Source organism: Amblyomma maculatum, chromosome 3 (assembly GCF_055883805.1).
Source record: "Amblyomma maculatum isolate TAMU_Amacu chromosome 3, ASM5588380v1, whole genome shotgun sequence".
Classification (NCBI taxonomy): Eukaryota; Metazoa; Arthropoda; class Arachnida; order Ixodida; family Ixodidae; genus Amblyomma; species Amblyomma maculatum.
Genome location: NC_139346.1, coordinates 19,229,752 through 19,248,309, shown reverse-complemented (window position 1 = coordinate 19,248,309; position 18,558 = coordinate 19,229,752). Strand labels below are relative to the sequence as shown.

The window sequence follows — 18,558 nt, the reverse complement described above, 5'->3', positions numbered from 1 at the left end:
AGAGGACACGTTTTCTAGCAAACGCTTCTTAGAGAGATTTCATAGGAGAAACACAGGCCTTTAACGTCGCTCCCCTAGGCACTGGTTAGCACACACTAGCTCCAAAGGCAGCTCTTGTTAGCGGCCCCACGACGAGATTGTGCAGTAGGCGCTCGCGAAGATTTTTAACTGCAATTCAGGATAGAATTGTTCCCTAATACACAGAGCAATTAGGTCACTTTTTGAAGCGAGATGGAAGGAATAAAGCGTGAAGCTGCAAAATAAAATTTAAAGGTTACGCATGTGTATTGTGTGTAGATAAGTGAGAATAATTCAACATACTTTATCCGGATGTAGCAACACCCGGACAGATGTCGACTCAGGTACAGACGCTGTCACATAGGCGTCAGGGCTTAGGTAACAAGGGCAGTTTGGATGAACCAATGGCAAATGTTTGAACTGACCGTCCACATGATTCGTGGCTTAAAACCAGGCAGTGGCGTAAGCTTACTGCTGAGAACCCTTATGATCTTTGTTGCTGTTGTCAGCGTCTGGCATGCGGCGTTATCACTTTGCTTGTACCGCACAGAGAGCTGTGCTAGTTATTGAAGAGGACAGGCGGTCGGGCTAGTTGGTGTTTCATCGGTTTTTGCAGGGCGAGGAGGAACAAGTAGGACAAACAAGCGCGGTTCCTCCGTGATTTTTATTCGCCCTGCTACGCGCTGCAAAAACCGATTATTTGTTGAGTTGCCGGTATTCCTCGATGAAATTTGTTTCCATCACCTGAGCTTGTCCATCCCGGAAGTGGGCGGTACCACTTGCGAGGCCAGCCCTTGATCCAGGAGCAACTGGGTGTTTTGATCGACGATGCCTTCGGCGGTTTAAATGTCTCTGGTAACCACGCAGACATTGACGCTTGGTGGGGGGGGGGGGGGGCACGGACAATTGTTTGTCGAGGACGTTTAGGGCGAGGTGATGCGTTGCGTAGCAGGTATGCATTTGTCCGTCGAAAGCTTGATGAGCTTAGTTCGACGGTTGGTGATTGTCAGATGTTCACAACGAAAGTTCACGCCCAAAATCACATGGCGCGAGCAATGCTGCAGGACCACGAAGCTGGTATGATAAGTACCTCCATTTATTCTAACTGTGGCGGTGCGTCACCCTGACGGCGTAATAAGGTTGCCACCACTGGTGCGGCGTGCTCCTGTGTTCTCTAAGGCGATAACCGCGTGACTGGCGGCGACAGCAACTTCAAAGTCACTTGTTCTTGTCCTCTCATTGCTGTTGGCTCTTGTATCCAGTCGGGGGCTTGCTGTGCACTGGATGGCGACATGCTGTTGTAATTTAGTTTGGCGGCGGAGCCTGTTCAAAGTCTTATCCTGTCATCGTCTAGGATGTCTTCGTAAGGAGCGTCGATGTAATGCTTGCGGCGTCTTCAATCGTCGTTGTCAGCTCGTCAGCGGAGGATCTTTGTTTTGCTCTTGCCAGCAAGCGAAAACGCTGAATTTAGACTAAAATAAACTATTTATTGAGCTGACCTGCGCCCGCAATAGACTTGACAACTCGGCGACCGTGCTCAAGGTCGTCGAATAAAGAATGCTGTGTCTGTTTGTGTGACATGAGCGAATGTTTAATGTGAGACAAATAATAATCAAATAGAATTAGGCCGCTGCAGTGCGTAGTGGTTGAGTAAATATAGCCTTGCTGTTTGAATGTATGCGTGTATTTTTATCGCGGCTTCTATGATCATATGCTGTAAACTGCTTAGTTTATTACGGTGGCAGATACGGTGTCAGGCAATCACGCCCTTTGTCCCTGCCGCCCGCAGAGAGGATCGATTTCCCGCAAGTAAAAAAGCTGACTGACTGACCAATCGTTGCTTTTATATAGTCAAAAACCAGTGTTTTTGGTCACCAGTGCTTTGTCATTATTCTTCTTTTACTGTTGCTTTATGGGAATTGAACACAACCACCAGCAATCTTTAATTTCCGTATTTCAGAAAGAAGTCGGTGTGAAAAATGACTGAGCGTAGTCTTTTTTTCTATTAGTATCTTACTGAGACGCAAGGAATAAACACGATTTCCTTGCATGCTGTGATGCTGGCCTGAACGTCGTCTGGCGGCAAAGTTACGAGAGCTAGCTGCTCTGTTAATTTATGGGACTCGATGCAACTAGCAAAACGGCGTTTTGCTCTGCAGCGGTGGCTTAGTAGTTATAGCTCCTGACTGCTGAGCCCAACGACCTGGGTTCAATCGTGGCCGCAACGACCACGCTTCTATGAAGCCGAAGCGGAAGGTACCCCTGCAGTGTGCAATGGCAGCACGCATTAAAGAACAAAAAGTGGTCGGAATTTCCTGAGCACTTACCTCTGGCGTACCTCATAGTCGGTGCCACACAGGAATGCTAAACTCCATATTCCATATGAAAATTGAGTTTCCATACTCCAGCTGGCATTACTTTGCTACCGTTAAAAGTCGAGCTAGTTGGGCAGACGACATGATGCACCACGCAGCAGAGTAGGCGACGAAACACAGGAGAGGCACACAATACACACACACACACACACACACACACACACACACACACACACACACACACACACACACACACACACACACACACACACACACACACACACACACACACACACACACACACACACACACACACACACACACACACACACACACACACACACACACACACACACACACACACACACACACACACACACACACACACACACACACACACACACACACGCACACGCACACACACACACACACACACACACACACACACACACACACACACACACACACACACACACACACACACACACACACACACACACACACACACACACACACATAAACAAGGACACTGACAACTGAATAAACCTAACACTTACCACCATCCTCTAACATCTCCACTTCTTCTTTTACGGTCCTCCCAAAACACTTCGACAGGAGAACAGAAGACATGCTAACGCAGTCTTCACCAGCTAAAGATATCTCCCAAGCTTCCAAAACCTCTCTCGTTAATATATTCTTGTTCTTCCTCAAAACTGCTACTTTATTGAGTTCTGTTGAAGACATTCCTTTTTCACAAAAAAGTGCAGTCCTTGCAGTGTATTGCAAGGTTAGTTCCGTACTTATCCAATATCGTAGAGACATGTTCTCTAATCCTATCATTTATGCATCTTCCGGTCTGGCCGATATAATTCTTGCCATAGGACAAGGGGATGCGGTAAACAATCCCTTGGATGCACTCAGAGTATCTTGTTCGATGCGCTCTTTCGCATCTCGATTTATTGTCATCACCATTTACATGCGCACACACATACTTCTAGCTTTGTTGGGAGCCGTAGGAATTATATGAACCCCGTACTTCTTCCCAATCTTCATTATGTTGTGGGTGAAGCCATGTTTATAGGGCACCAAAGAGCTCTTCTTCCTCGGCAGCAGATGTCCATTCCTTTGTTTCTTATTATGGGTCAACAACCCTTACGCATATTATATATATATATATATATATATATATATATATATATATATATATATATATATATATATATAAATATATATATACACATATATGCTATGTTTAAAGGTTGGTTCCTCTCCGAGCACTTGTCTATCACCTGGATGATAGTATGGACATGATCTACAGTAGAGTACCCGCATATTGTGAGCCTTCCACGGATCTTCTTTCATTTGTACATACCATCGTCATCGTCCCGCGGCGCCGGCTCCAGCTCGCGCCTGGGTTCACCATCAGAATAAAACGCTGACACGGCGTACCTTGCCTCGCCGTCACGACTTTAACGTCTCGACCTGGCCTTCTTTCACAAGTGGTGGAGGTGAAATTTGATCCCCTTACTGCCTTGTGCCCTGCCTTTCGCTGGAGCTACGTTCGGTCGCCGTTTGGCAACAACCACCATCGTTATGTCAACCGAGAACAGTCCCGACCCGGCCGGACCCTCTACCTCGGCTACACCGCCGCCTCCCACTGTGCCCACTGTGCCCACACGACAACGCGACCCGCCGCTGTTCGCCGGTCGTCACGACGAGGACATGGATGACTGGCTTGACACTTATGAACGCTGCAGTGCCTACAACCGGTGGGATGACGCTTTAAAATTCCTCAACGTTTCCTTCTACCTGATTGAGGTCGCCAGGAATTGGTTTATCAACCGCGAGCCCCACACCACTAACTGGCCCACCTTCAAACAGCAGTTCCGCCAATACTTCGCCGACCCGGCAGTTCGGACTGAGATCGCGAGGAACAAGCTCGCTTCACGTCGTCAAGGCCCCGATGAGTCGTATGCGTCTTACATAGAGGCCATACTTGCACTTTGCCGGCGTATTAGCCCCACCATGCCTGAACCTGAACGCGTGCACCATGTCATGAAAGGAATCAGTTCTGTGGCTTATAACACCCTACTTGCCCAGAATCCATCAAGTGTTGATTCCATTATTACGACCTGTCAACACCTCGAACAGCTGCAGTCCTCCCGATTGCAGCCCGACTTCTCTACTGGCCCTTCCCTCTACTGACTTCGATCTACGAACCCTAATTCGAGCTATATTCCGCAAAGAGCTCCAAGCCTTGAGCCCTTTCTGCCGGCACGGGTGTGATCACTCTTCTTCTAATGATGCCAGCCTCCGCACCATCATTAAAGAAGAACTGGCAACTATCACCCACCCTGTCGCACCTGACGCTCCTGCACCTCGTACAGCGCCGACTTATGCTCACGTTGCTGCACCCCTCTTCCTTTTGTTCCCCCCCCCCCGACAAGCACCTCCCTACAACCACATCAACGCCGTGACGACGGCTCAGCCTACGCCGCCCTATTACGCACCTTGGCGCCCCTCTCGCCCAGTGTGCTACTACTGTGGAATCAGAGGACATATTTCCCGCTTCTGTCGTCGACGCATTCAGAACGAGCGGCGTGGTTACGACGCCTTCGAAAGTGACGTACCCTCATATTACCAGCGACGATCTATTCCCAGCCCACCTCGTCGATCCTCTCCACCGCCGGTATCCTCGTCTGAACCAAGTGGCGCCCATGTATCCCGACGCCGGTCCCTTTCCCCATACCGCCGCTCTGTTTCTCCACTTCTACCAGCAACAACTGTTCCTGTCCGTCATTTGGAAAACTAAGCGATGCAGTTTCCGGAGGTGAAACTGCACTCTGCGAATTTACAAAAAGTCCTCCTCATCGCCCGTACAATATGATTTCCGTTTTAGCTGAAGGATTACCGGTCGAAGCTTTGATTGACACAGGGGCTGCAATTTCTGTTATTGGCGCTGATTTGTGCCACCGTTTGCTAGAAAATAACGACACCATATGATGGACCTGAACTTCGTGGTGCAAATGACGTCCCTCTACCTCCTTCAGCAAAGTGTACAGTTCGAATTGTTATAGACGGCGTCCGCCACCATGTGCAGTTTGCTGTGCTTTCACCGTGTGCGCATCAGATGATTTTTGGTTGGGATTTTTTTTGCACCGCGTAAGCGTTAATTTCTTGTGGCGACCGTGTCATTCATATGACAGACAGTGATTTTTCATCTGACATGTCTGAAGAACGTCATTCCCTCATTGCCGCAGTTGACACTGTATTGCCTCCACAGTGCGAAAAACTTGTTACCGTTGTTTCGGAACACATCACTGACGGGGATGTACTTATCGCACCATCTCATCGTCATCTTGCACGTGGAATCGCCTTCCCGTCAAGTCTTGTACGATTCCGCAGCGGCTCAGCGATAGTAGCTGCCACGAACACATCCCGTGAATCCATCGTACTGACTGAAGGAACTTCCCTGCCATGCATAGTGGATGCTCACCCAAAATCCATGATGGGGCTCTCCGCCCCGCTACCTCAGCAACGTGATTCATCACACGTCTCTCTTCCGATGCTGTCGAAGACAATCAGTCCGGACCTCACGCCGCACCAACGCAAAGAATTTCTGAAATTGCTTCAAGCCCATCAAGCCATTTTTGATGCCACTTCCCCTCCACTGGGACGGACTAGTGTTGCACACCACCGCATCATTACTGAAGGTAACTCGATCGTACGCCGACGACCTTATCGGGTTTCTCTCTCGGAACGAAAAGTAATCGAAGAAAATGTGAATGACATGCTCCGTCGCGATATTATTCGTCCATCAACAAGCCCATGGTCTTCTCCAGTAGTATTAGTTAAAAAAAAGGACGGATCGGTACGATTTTGTGTTGATTATCGCGCACTAAACAAAATTACCCGTAAAGATGTCTACCCGATGCCGCGAATAGATGACGCCCTTGACTCTCTCCAAGGCGCCGAATATTTCTCGACCTTGGATCTCCGCTCAGGTTATTGGCAAATACCAATGCATGGGGGCGACAAAGAGAAAACCGCTTTCGCAACTCCCGATGGACTTTACGAGTTTAATGTTATGCCCTTTGGCCTGTGTAACGCACCAGTGACATTTGAAAGAATGATTGATACGGTACTTCGTGGCATAAAATGGAGAACCTGTTTATGTTACTTGGACGACATTGTTATCTTTTCGGCAACTTTTAACGACCATCTCACGCGCCTGAATGAAGTCGTGACGTGTCTTTTTTCAGCGGGCCTTCAGCTCAACACCAAGAAGTGCCACTTTGCACAGAAGGAAATTAAAATATTTGGACATCTGGTTAGCCGTGACGGCATTCGTCCAGACCCAGATAAAATCAGCGCGGTCTTGAACTTTCCTCGTCCGCAACGGACTGCAGATTTACGCAGTTTCCTCGGCCTGGCGTCATATTTCCGGCGTTTCATAAGGCATTTTGCAACTATTGCTGCGCCACTTCATGAACTACTTAAAGCGCGCAGCTCTTTCGTGTGGACTGAACAGTGCAACACTGCTTTTACCGACCTAAAGCACGCCCTCACATCAGATCACGTTCTTGTCCACTTCAGCGACAGCGCTCCTACCATCCTGCACACTGATGCCAGTGGTCACGGTCTTGGCGCTGTCCTTCTGCAGCGCGATGCAACTTCGCGTGAGAAAGTCATTGCCTTCGCCAGTCGGACCTTGACTCCAGCTGAGAAAAACTACACCATTACCGAGCCGGAATGTCTTGCCGTCGTCTGGGCTGTTCAAAAGTTTCGCCCCTACCTCTATGGTCGGCACTTCACAGTTGTGACCGATCACCATGCTCTTTGCTGGTTGTCTTCACTGAAAAATTTGACAGGCCGACTTGGCCGCTGGATTCTACGCCTGCAAGAATACAATTTAGACGTCGTTTATAAGTCGGGTCGCCAACACCAAGACGCCGACGCTCTTTCTCGCTGCCCACAAGGAATCAGCATGCTGTTTTTCTTCGCAACGAATTTCCACTTCTGACCACAGCCGACCATCTCTTCCCCCGACGCATATCACAACAGTTTCTTTTGACGATTCTGAGCACAAACACGCACTCCGCTCGCAGCAATTAGCTGATGCCTACTGCCGGCCCATCATCATCATCATCATCATCATCATCATCATCATCATCATCATCATCAGCCTGATTATACCCACTGCAGGGCGAAGGCCTCTCCCATATCTCTCCACTTAACCCGGTTCTGTGCTAGCTGCATCCACTTGACCCCTGCGAACTTCTTAATCTTCCGGCCCATCATTGACCGCCTTAACGGCGCTTCGAACCCGCCCAATGCTAGGCTTCGGCGACAGCTTCGCAATTTCAAACTCGAAGATGGAATACTACGCCGCTACGTGTATTGCCCTGATGGAACTCGTTGGCTCCCAGTCGTGCCGCGTGCGCTTCGCCCACGTATACTGGCGGCTTTCCACGATGACGCTACTGCAGGTCACCTTGGTTTTGACAAAACATATGACCGCGTGAAAAGACGATTCTTTTGGCCTGGCCTATATTCTACCGTAGCTAAATTCGTCGCTTCCTGCCATCTGTGCCAACGCCGCAAGCGGCCGACTTCTTCGCCCGCTGGCCTCCTACAGCCTCTTCCATATCCCGCCACGCCATTCGACGTAGTCGGCATTGACTTATATGGTCCCCTACCTCTCACCGATGGGGGTAACCATTGGATTATAACAGCTGTTGACCACCTTACACGCTACGCTGAAACAGCCCCTGTACCGACTGGTTCTGCCGAAGAGGTAGCTAATTTTTTTTTGCGATCAATTGTCCTGCGTCATGGCGCTCCTCGGGTGCTTCTAAGTGACCGCGAGACGGCCTTCTTATCGACAGTCGTTGCTGAAGTTCTTCATGCGTCATCCACTCTTCATAAGACAACCTCAAGCTACCATCCCCAGACTAACGGTCTGACTGAGCGATTTCATCGCACTCTATCCGATATGATATCCATGTACATCACACCGGATCATCGAAATTGGGACACTATTCTACCATTCGTCACATTCGCCTATAATACAGCAGTACAGCAGACTACCGGTTACTCTCCGTTTCTCATCGTTTTTTGCCGTCCTCCCACTACAATGCTCGACACTTCCTTCTTCTCTACGCCCGACTACTCCTTATCAGTACCAGCCCAGTTCTTATCCCGTGTGGCCAGATTCCGTCATCTTGCCCGCCTCAACACAGAAGCGCGCCAGGAAGACCGCAAGAGTCGCTACGATTCTACGCATCGTGCGGTCTCTTTTCGTCCCGGTGGCGAAGTCCTGCTTTACACACCACTGCGCGCCCCGGGCCTTAGTGATAAATTTCAGGGTCGCTATCTTGGTCCCTACAAGATCATAAACCAAACTTCCCCCGTGAACTACCAAGTGACACCTGTTGATCCCCCAGCCGATCGACGCCACCGTGGAACTGAAATTGTTCATGTCTCCCGCTTGAAGCCGTTTGTGCGCCGCGGTGCATTGGTTGGTTAGGAGCGGCCAGGCTAGCCGCTTCCGACCCCCCGGGAAGATTGTGTGAGCCTTCCACGGATCTTCTTTCATTTGTACATACCATAATCTTCTTCTTTCTTTTGTACATACCATCGTCATCGTCCCGCGGCGCCGGCTCCAGCTCGCGCCTGGGTTCACCATCAGATTAAAACGCTGCACGGCGTACCTTGCCTTGCCGTCACGACTTTGGCGTCTCGACCTGGCCTTCTTTCACAATATGCATATAAATAAAGGAGCCAACAGTCTATGAAAGTCCAAGGTAAACTCATGGGGATATTATTATTATTGTTATTTTAGTGTTTTGTATTTGATGGTGACCTGTGATCTTGACCTGTGATGAGAATTAGTCCTGTGATGGTTTTAGGGAAAAAGAAAAATTACAAAGCGGAAGAAAAAACAACGCACCGATGGTGGGAGTCCAACCCACTACTTCCGAAAATCGCCTGCAGTGCTCTACCAATTGAGGTACAACGACTTTAGTTTTTTCTTTATTGCATGAGACAACTTTTACTTAAATTTGATCATGTCTGAAGTTACCGGGCTGCTGAATACGAGCCCGCCATATTCTTAACCGGACCCTGCACCACCTTCAAAACATGAAAACTCGGGGAGGCACACACACGCATCTAGGTGCGGCAGCCAGTTTCGAAATTCTTCGCGTGCAGCATATACACTCCTCACCAAAGCCCACTGCTCACGAAACACGTATGTGGATGATTTTGGTGGCTCGGCATTCCTGTCCATCATACGGCTTTTCCAAAGACTAACTAGTCCCATCAGAATAAATAGATCATAAGGCACAACACAGTTTTTGTCAAGAGGCAAAAATCTAATGGTATATGGTGTAATTTCAATGTCCTTCTTGAAAGTTCATTGTAGTATGTCCCAAAAGAACATAGCACCCCGGCACAGAATAAAGAGTTTATCAGTTGTCTCAGGCACGTTACAGAGGTGGCAATTCACCGTCCAGGGCACAAACATCTCCTTCTCATGAAGAAATGTCTTGACAGGCAACGTGTGTAGGTAGAAAAATAACGTTTTTGTGGCTGCCTGAATGCACTTATGCCTAGCACACTTTAGAACAGCGGTGTCCAAAAACTCAGATAAGGCGGTCGATACAACGGTGTAGGGAACAAATACTCAGTGAGAACATGGGTCATCTGCTTACTCGAGAGGCTATACAGGTAATCTATAGAGAAACGCAGAGTGAGAAAATTAAAAATGTCAGCAACCTCCTTAAGGAATCCCCAGACACGCCCCTCACGAGCCTGCCACAGTCGGTGCTAATAAGTAAGGCAAATGAAGACAGAGGCGCCTAATGAGCACAGCTACGAGACACTGGTGGTATTATGAGTAGAAAAAAAAACGGGAAAGAAGTTGATGCACAAAGACGTGATCAAGGCCGCTCCACCAGACTTTAAGGGAAGGAACAAGTCCCGCCGCATGGGCTCCCATTGAGAGCGCCACACAAATATTGCAAATATTCTGTGTATAACTTGTACCTTTCACTTTGCACAATGCAGGACTTGAAGGACATGCGCAAGCTTTGCCAAAAGAAAAATGTTACAGACCTGTGCCCCAACAAACACTGACAGTTCCCTACCCATCCAAGCCTATGTTTGTCGCCGCATAAGCATAATTTGTGAATCCCAGTAGGCTGTACTGTTGTGAACTTGGTGTAGCAGAACCACTCGGTACTGAAGAGGACTACAGTCCCAGCATATGCCCCCAAACTGGTTTGGCCTAGTGCCTCAGTGGCTCAACGAAAAGCTTTGGATTTATCTAAATTAATAGCGACGCCTGACGCATCGCAGAACTGTTTAGTCAAGTATGAAGTCTCAAGTACACTCTTTTTGTCAAAACAAAAGAAGACGATATCTCCAGCGTAGGCTAAAATCTCAATTTCGTATTTAGCCAGAAAGAAACCACGGATAGCTGCGCGGTTTATTATACTGCGACAGAATGGTTCCAGATATGGGAAAAGCAACAATGAGACAATGGACATCCTTGACGAACAGATGATTCAAGTGGTATTGGGTTCATTAGCTCGTGATGAACAATTAGTCTTGTATACGTCACCAATGTTTGCTTGCTCCAAGACCGCGAGGAAGAAATCGTGCCGAACTTTATCAGACGCCTTTGCCAGGTAAATTTGAATCAAAGCTTCTTGGTCCGTCTCATCTGACACTGTCTCAATTACTGAACGTGCAATATATGGATGTGTGTTCGAATACTGTACCCTCCGATACTACATGCCCGATGCGAACCTATCAAGTCCATAATCGCCAACTGCAGACAACCACAAAGAACCGTAGCAAACATTTTGTAATCAACATTAAAGAGGGAAATTGGACAATATCCTTCAGCAGTTTTCAACCAATAAGTACCTTTGTTTTGGGGAATTAATATTCTGTGGCCAGAATAGAAAGTGAGAGGCAGGAAACCCACATCATAAGATGCTTGCTAAACTTCCATCAAAACAGGCGCTAAGCAAGGCGAACATGTTTTATAAAATTTGTTAGGAACACTATTCTGAAAGCCAGAAATGGCTGACTTAATTTCGTCCAAAGTGATGGGTTTAAAATAACTTGTAGGCGGAGTAGATGGTTTTTAGCGCTAAGAATGCCGCCTGAAGAAAGGGATAGGTCTCTCCACTACAACACACTTTTCATTGTCTAGTCGAGGAAAGTATTCAAGCAAGGAGTTGTAATCGGAACCCTGATATTTGATCTTCACAACTGCCAAACAGCTTCCGATAGTAGTCAAAGAAAACAGCAAGTATACCATGGAGCATCGCTGTATGTGCAATCACCAGACTGAATTTGCAATATTTCCTTCGCAAGGGCATTCGCTCTTTCATCACTCAGGGCCCGACGTGAAGGCTGCTCGTCCGAAACCTTCGGCGACATTTCAGCCACCTTTTTTGGCGGGTTCTCGCACAGCTGCAGCCCTACCTAATCATCACGTGCGATGTGACGCTTTCAGTGTAACAGGGTGTTCCACATCCGCCACTATAGATGAGCTTTCGGTTGACAGTCAACATAAATACCAACGAAAGCGGAATGTTGGACAGCAGTCGTTGTAGTGCAGTTGGCAGAGCGCACTGGACGCAATATTGAGGGGTCGTGAGTTCGACTCCCACCATCGGCGCGTTTATTTCCTTCCGCTTTGCATTTATATTCTTTCTCCCTAAAAACTCATCACATTACTATTTCTGGTCAAGCACTCACAGTTTGTGTTCTTCCTAGTTTTCCTGGTTGTTCAGTACCCTTGGCATGCACCGACTGCGGATCCAGTGCAACTTCGGACGCGACCTGACCCGGACGAAACCGCCTTTCCTGGACGAGGTTGCCAAGTTCGGCTGGCAACAATAGTCATGTACATCCGCCCACTCCGCTATCAGCGTTGGAAGCGCGGGATATAATCTGCAACCGGACAGCGTTTTCTTGGGCCACGACACCACTTTCAACATGAAGCACTCATCGTTCGTGTTTTTCCAAGTCAGTTACAATTATGACTCTTTATTTGCTAAAACCTCGAATCGTTTTTTGTTCGCAGTGTCGTGCCCCAGATACTGGTTGAATGTTCTAACTGGTTGTAGGACTAGAATGGCACTCTGTATTAGCAGCACCGATCAAAAAACCATGCTGGCAACTGTACTTGCGACAGTACAGAGAATTGAATCTGGCTAGGATGATATCAGGAATGACCTACGTGCCCTTAAACAGTGGCAAGCATCAGTGGACGTTGAGCCGAAACAGCTTTCTGCCAGAATTCGCACAGTCGAGGTCGAAATGGTAGAAATGAAATCAAACATTTCTACGCCTTCCACACAACTGTCTACAATAGGTCCTTCAAATTTACCTGACCAATTAAAAATATTTACTTGACGATGTGACGACACCGTAAGCAGATTTCGCCCGTTCAACCTGCTTTCTTTTGGTATACCTGAGGACTAATCCGAAACATGGTCCAGCTCCGAAACGAAGGTGTTGGAGCTTTGTGCGGAGTACCTTGGCTGCACGCCAACACAAATTGATAGGACCCATCTGCTTGGTCGATACCTACCAGAGGAGAGTAGACTGACCATCGTTAATTTCGCGCACTATTTTAGAGACACGCAGTATGTCGTTCGCGAAGATTTTTTCTCCCACCACGCCTGACCAGGAAAAAAATCTAGATTTTGCAAAGTCGGAGTGCGGGTCGTTTAAAATTAGAGTAGATAAACTGCGCATGAACAATAATGCATATATATATATATATATATATATATATATATATATATATATATATATATATATATATATATATATATATATATATATATATATATATATATATATATATATATATATATACGTATATATACATGTACGACGCTACTTCCGACACTGTCAAACAATGCACCCGATAGCAAGAACGAAGAGCAGTTGTACACAAGGCAGACTATCATCCAGAGCCTTCATATGGCGGCAGTGTCCACATTTCCCTTTCCATGTCGTTTACTAACATACATAGCATCCTCCCAAAGCGCACCGAACTCTACTCGTAACTAGAAGATAATAACCCTGACATCTTAACTTTAACAGAAACGCGGCTGCACTTGGATATAACTGACGACGAAATCTTACTTGATTCACCCGATTTTTTTTATTTACCGGAGGGACATAACTAAACACAGAAGTGGCGGGGTAATGATCGCCATAAAAAAAAAAAAAATACATTCCTTCCTTTTGTGTCAACATTTCGACCCCTCTAGAAATTTTATGGGTTAGCATCACGTCCTCATCTCTTAAGTCTCTGCTTGGTTCTTAGTACATGTTACCGGCCACCAGATAGCTCAGAAAATTTCGCAACAAATCTGTATGCTAACCTCTCAGATATAAGAAACAACTTCCCTAAAGCCGACATTTATTTATTCGGTGATTTTATTTACCCGAGTATCATCTGGAATACTTTAACTGCATCGGCAAAGGACCCGGTTATTACACTTTTCTTTAACTCAACTTCTACGCGTGGTCTTAACATTTTAGACCTTGCTTTCACGTCGGTTCCAGACAATGTTAGCCCGATCTCCCTCACGGATGGTTTCAGTGACCACAAACTACTTCATTTCACACTGAAAATGCCATCACGTCAAAGCAACCCACCTCAAAAATACATCTTCGACTATACCAGACCGAACTACGATGCCATTAACCTCTGCTTACAAACCTTCTGCGACTCCTTACTGCAATTCTTTCCTAATCAATCTGTTAACAAAAACTGGCGTCAGTTCAAAGATAAACTCACGGAGTTAATGAACACCTATATACCCCGCATATGTTTCCGTGCTAACTCATTTAAGCCGGGATACCACAAGAATCTTCGTACGCTGATGAAAAAAAAAAAAAAAGCAAACGGCTGAGAACACCCGCATCATGGGAAAAACATAAAAACGCCAATAAAAATACTACGCGGCCTTACGGAAAGCTAGGCATGAGTTCACGGCTCACGATTTGAAATCCCTCCTTAAGCACAAAAAAAAAAAAAAAATTTGGAAAACATCACCTTCCGAATCTTCTTCAGATTTTACATTGATCAATGAGGCTGGAGATCCCATTGCTCAAGACGAACTCCCTCAGACTTTTAATAACGTTTTCGCCAATATGTTCACGAAGGAAGACTATTCCAATTTTCCATCGGCACGTGAATGTGATTATGACTACATGAGCTCAATAGACGTTACTGTTGATGACGCTGCGACATTGATTAACAATATAAAATTAACTACTTCATTGTGGCGTTGATGGGATTGATTCAAAAGTTTTGAAACATACCGTGACCCATTCCAGCATCATACTCCGTCATACATTTCGCCAATCCCTTTCGACAGGAGAGATACCATTTGAGTGGAAAATTGGAAAACTTATTGCAATTTTCAAATCCGATGAAAAACCTAATGTTGCTAACTATCGCCTAGTATTGCTGACATATATCTTGCAAACTTCTCGAGCGTATCATCGCATCTAACAAGGCACTACAACTAGAAGGCAACGGTTTCTTCTAATCACAACAACACGGGTTCAGAAAAGGGTTATTAAATGAGACACAACTACTCGAGTTTACTAATTCGATGCAGGCGCAGTCACTCTTCCTGCAGTGCCCGGGTGAATGAATCTGCGGTGGAAGCTAGCAAAAAACGCTTGGAAGATTGGTGGCTTAAAAGCAGAAAAGTGACATAATGTTAGTAATGTAGAAATAAAAATTCAATAAATAGAATGATAGTGTATAGTTAACCAATCTAAAATATTTAAGATATAGGGGGAAAATGAGCATTGGTGGCTTAAAAGCAGAAAAGTGACATAATGTTAGTAATGTAGAAATAAAAATTCAATAAATAGAATGATAGTATATAGTTAACCAAACTAAAATAATTAAGATATAGGGGGAAAATGAGCATGATAGCAACTACTATCATCCCGTTTCAAAAAAGACGCTCCTATATTCCATCGATCCATCTTCTTGTTCCTTTTTCCGCCCCTCTCTCAATTTTCCCTGTCATTTCCCCTTTTTCTGCATTCTTTCGCTGTCATTGTTAGAAGGCACCTGAGTGCACTGTAACAACATTTTTGAGAAAGGTCGTGCTAGTACCGAAACTTCGAAATAAATATGTTTTAGGTTTTCCAATGTGACCCTCTGAAGATTCCACTTTTAATCGGTTGCCTTGAAAACGTTTGATATCCCTAATATGTATATATACAGTGGCTGCACAGCAACCATAATTCTGCACAAAGAAAGTAATGAGATTCCCATAAAGAAAGGGGTTAGGCAAGGCGTGATGATCTCCCCAGTACTATTCACAGCTTACTTAGCGTAAGTATTCAGAGACTTGGAATGGGAGCAGTTATGAAAAAGGATGGGTAGAGAGTACCTCACTAGCCTGCAATTCACTTATTACATTGATTTGCTAAGTAAGAGAGGTGATGAACTGCAAAAAATTATTGATGACCTGGACAGAAAAAGCAGGAAGGCAGGCCTAAAAATCAATATGCAGAGGTTAGGGTAATGTTCAACACCCTCGGAAAAAAACGGTAGTTTACAATACGTAGCAAAGCACTCGCAGTCGTAGGCAAATATGTCTACTTGGGAATGGTAGTAACGCAGGTCATGATGAAAGAGAAACAGCTAGAAGAATAAGATTCGGATGGAGCGCATTTGACATGTGCTCGAAGATTATGACTAGCAGCTTACCGGTATCGCTCAAGATTAAAGTACATAAAAATTACATCTTACCTGTACTAATCTATGGGGCTGAAACATGGAGGCGAAAAGGGTTCTACTCAAGGTATGCTACTACCTTTATAGAAATATTTTTAGATTTTGATTCTAAACAGATTCCTTTGAGTTAGTCTTAGCAAGGACTGAAAGGAAGACCCTTAAAGTTGGTTAGACAATCAAAGTGGAAAGTAATGACAATTAATTAGAGAAGTTACCCAAAAATATGCTCATCACGCCAACACTCATAAGTACCTATCCTGTGAGACCAAACAAAGATGGCTTGGCGGCGTTGTAGCTGCCCATGCAGGCTGTGCAATGAACTAGAATCTTTACCCTGTGATCAATATTAAGTATGGTATAGCCAAAAAGCTTAAATTGCGGAATTTCAGGTAGTTGCATTTCTGTAGAAACCTTATAACATCAAAAGCTGTTCATGGTTTTCAATTATCCTAGTTCATTGCACAGAGTAATGTTTTAGAAAGCACTGGAAGTTTCATAAAAAAATATAGGTTTATGCAAAAGTTATCGCTTTTTGCACAACAAAAAAGAACTGAAAATGAAGCTTTGAAAAAACATTAAGCATTCCAAACACACCACATACATAATTGGAAGATCGTGGGCGGGTAAAAGCTGGCAGGCTCATAGCTGGGCCCTTCCTTAACTGCCACGAGTTCACAGTGAGATCGTTCAGAGGATCGTCGCTTTCTTCGATCTTGTTTTTCGCCTTTCTTTGACTGGCACATGGCGTTCTTCAAGCGCCTTCGGTCCCTTCTGCGGTAAGTTACTGTGGAGTAGTAGCCAGGATCGACACCAGCCTGCCTCAAAGTGTCCAGCGCGCCACTGTTTCCATTGTTGAAGTGACATATACAATTGTGTAGTCCGAACCATACAGTCCGCAGGCCCGCGTGGACATCTTTAGGGAGACGCTGCTACAACTTCCCATTGAAGCATTCATTCGCGTTGTGCGTTTTGCGTGGAGACATTTCGTCAAATGTTCATCAGAGCAGAGGTCGGCATACACAAGTTTCACTTTGTTCAGGATGTCATTGAAGAAAGCTTCCCTGTGCTTGTAGTGTCCAGTGCCCAGTGCTTTCACTCGGTTGTAGGCACACCAACTTTTCGCACCCAAAGGACACAGGCCATGTCTAGGAGCTCCATCAGTCGGACTGCAGTAAAACAGATGTGCTAGTGTGGCCTGCTTGTAGGTTCCCAATGCTTGCCCTGATTGCGATACCGTTAATTTTGCAGCCTATCGGTCACAACATCCATCAACTTTCCTTTCCCTTCGAGTCCATGAGTTGCCTTTTTCAAATTCCTCAGTCGGCACCTGACACGCTTTTCCACGTGCCCAATGCAATCAAGTTTGCACACAGTGCTAGTTCCGTACACATTTTTGACAGCCGCATGACTTTTCGAGTCGCTGTCTCCATAAAAATTAATGTACTTCAAGCCGCGCGTTGTTCCGGACCACTCAAACATAGGGTACAATCCTACCATCTTCATGCTACCAGCACTGCCTGTGTGGTTGGCTTTACAGCCAGTGTGACTGGCCTTCCATTCTTTGAGGTCGATGCTTGTGGAACATCTCTCTTGGACTTTGGGGACATTGCCTCCGCATCAATCACCTTTCCTGTGTCAACTGACATCAGAGAGACACAACCATTCAGAGAGGAGTGCCCATGTTTTTGTCAAGTGCCGTCACCCGATACACCGCACTCGTTACTGCAGACAACCTGGTGCACTTCAGCAGCAGCATCCATCATTGACTTTGACGCGACCATTTTCGCGGCCTCACAGAGCTTGGAAGAAACCTTGTCATAGGCGGCATGACAAAGTGGCAGTAGCATATTCAAAACATACAAAAATGTCACAGCACCAGTGCCTCCTTTCCCCAGCTGGCGTATAGCGTAGACAAACCGAATGCTGTTGTCAGGAGCTCTTGCTGTTTTCCTTGATGAGGAAAACAAATGTTCATGGGCACATGCAGTGCATACTACGGCGTATGCAAAATATACCCCTTGGCGATAACGCTGCTCAAGCTGCAGTGAAATGTTTTTGCATTGCGGGCACGCCAGCGATGCCACAATTTCGATATCTATAATCCTGTTCCCTTGTAGCACAAGACCTTTTGATGGCACTGCACAGTCTTCTTCCAACTGGCCCAGTTTCACCTCACTTGCCGAAACAGCCATGTTAACGTCAGACTTCGTCGAGTCATTCGTAGTGTGCCGATTGCCGCACAACTTGCGTGTCGGCCTTTGTTTCACATGAAACTTAGCCATAACTTGTTATATTCCGCAAGACAATAATCTAGGATACTGTTCGGATGAAGCAATTGATTTAAATGGCAGTGCAACACGCCTGCAACCCGTCGCTACAATGTAAACGCGATGTCAAATCATGCGCCCCACGTGGAAG

General features: G+C 46.1%; 1 protein-coding gene and 1 pseudogene across 1 annotated transcript in view; one reads left to right on the top strand and one right to left on the bottom strand.

Annotated features, from left to right (window-relative positions):
- Positions 1-18,558, top strand: part of LOC146194298 (testis-specific serine/threonine-protein kinase 3-like) — a 320,653-nt gene that overhangs the window by 259,058 nt on the left and 43,037 nt on the right. The gene's annotated exons all lie outside the window — the stretch shown is intronic.
- Positions 16,716-18,332, bottom strand: LOC146194299 (uncharacterized; annotated as a pseudogene).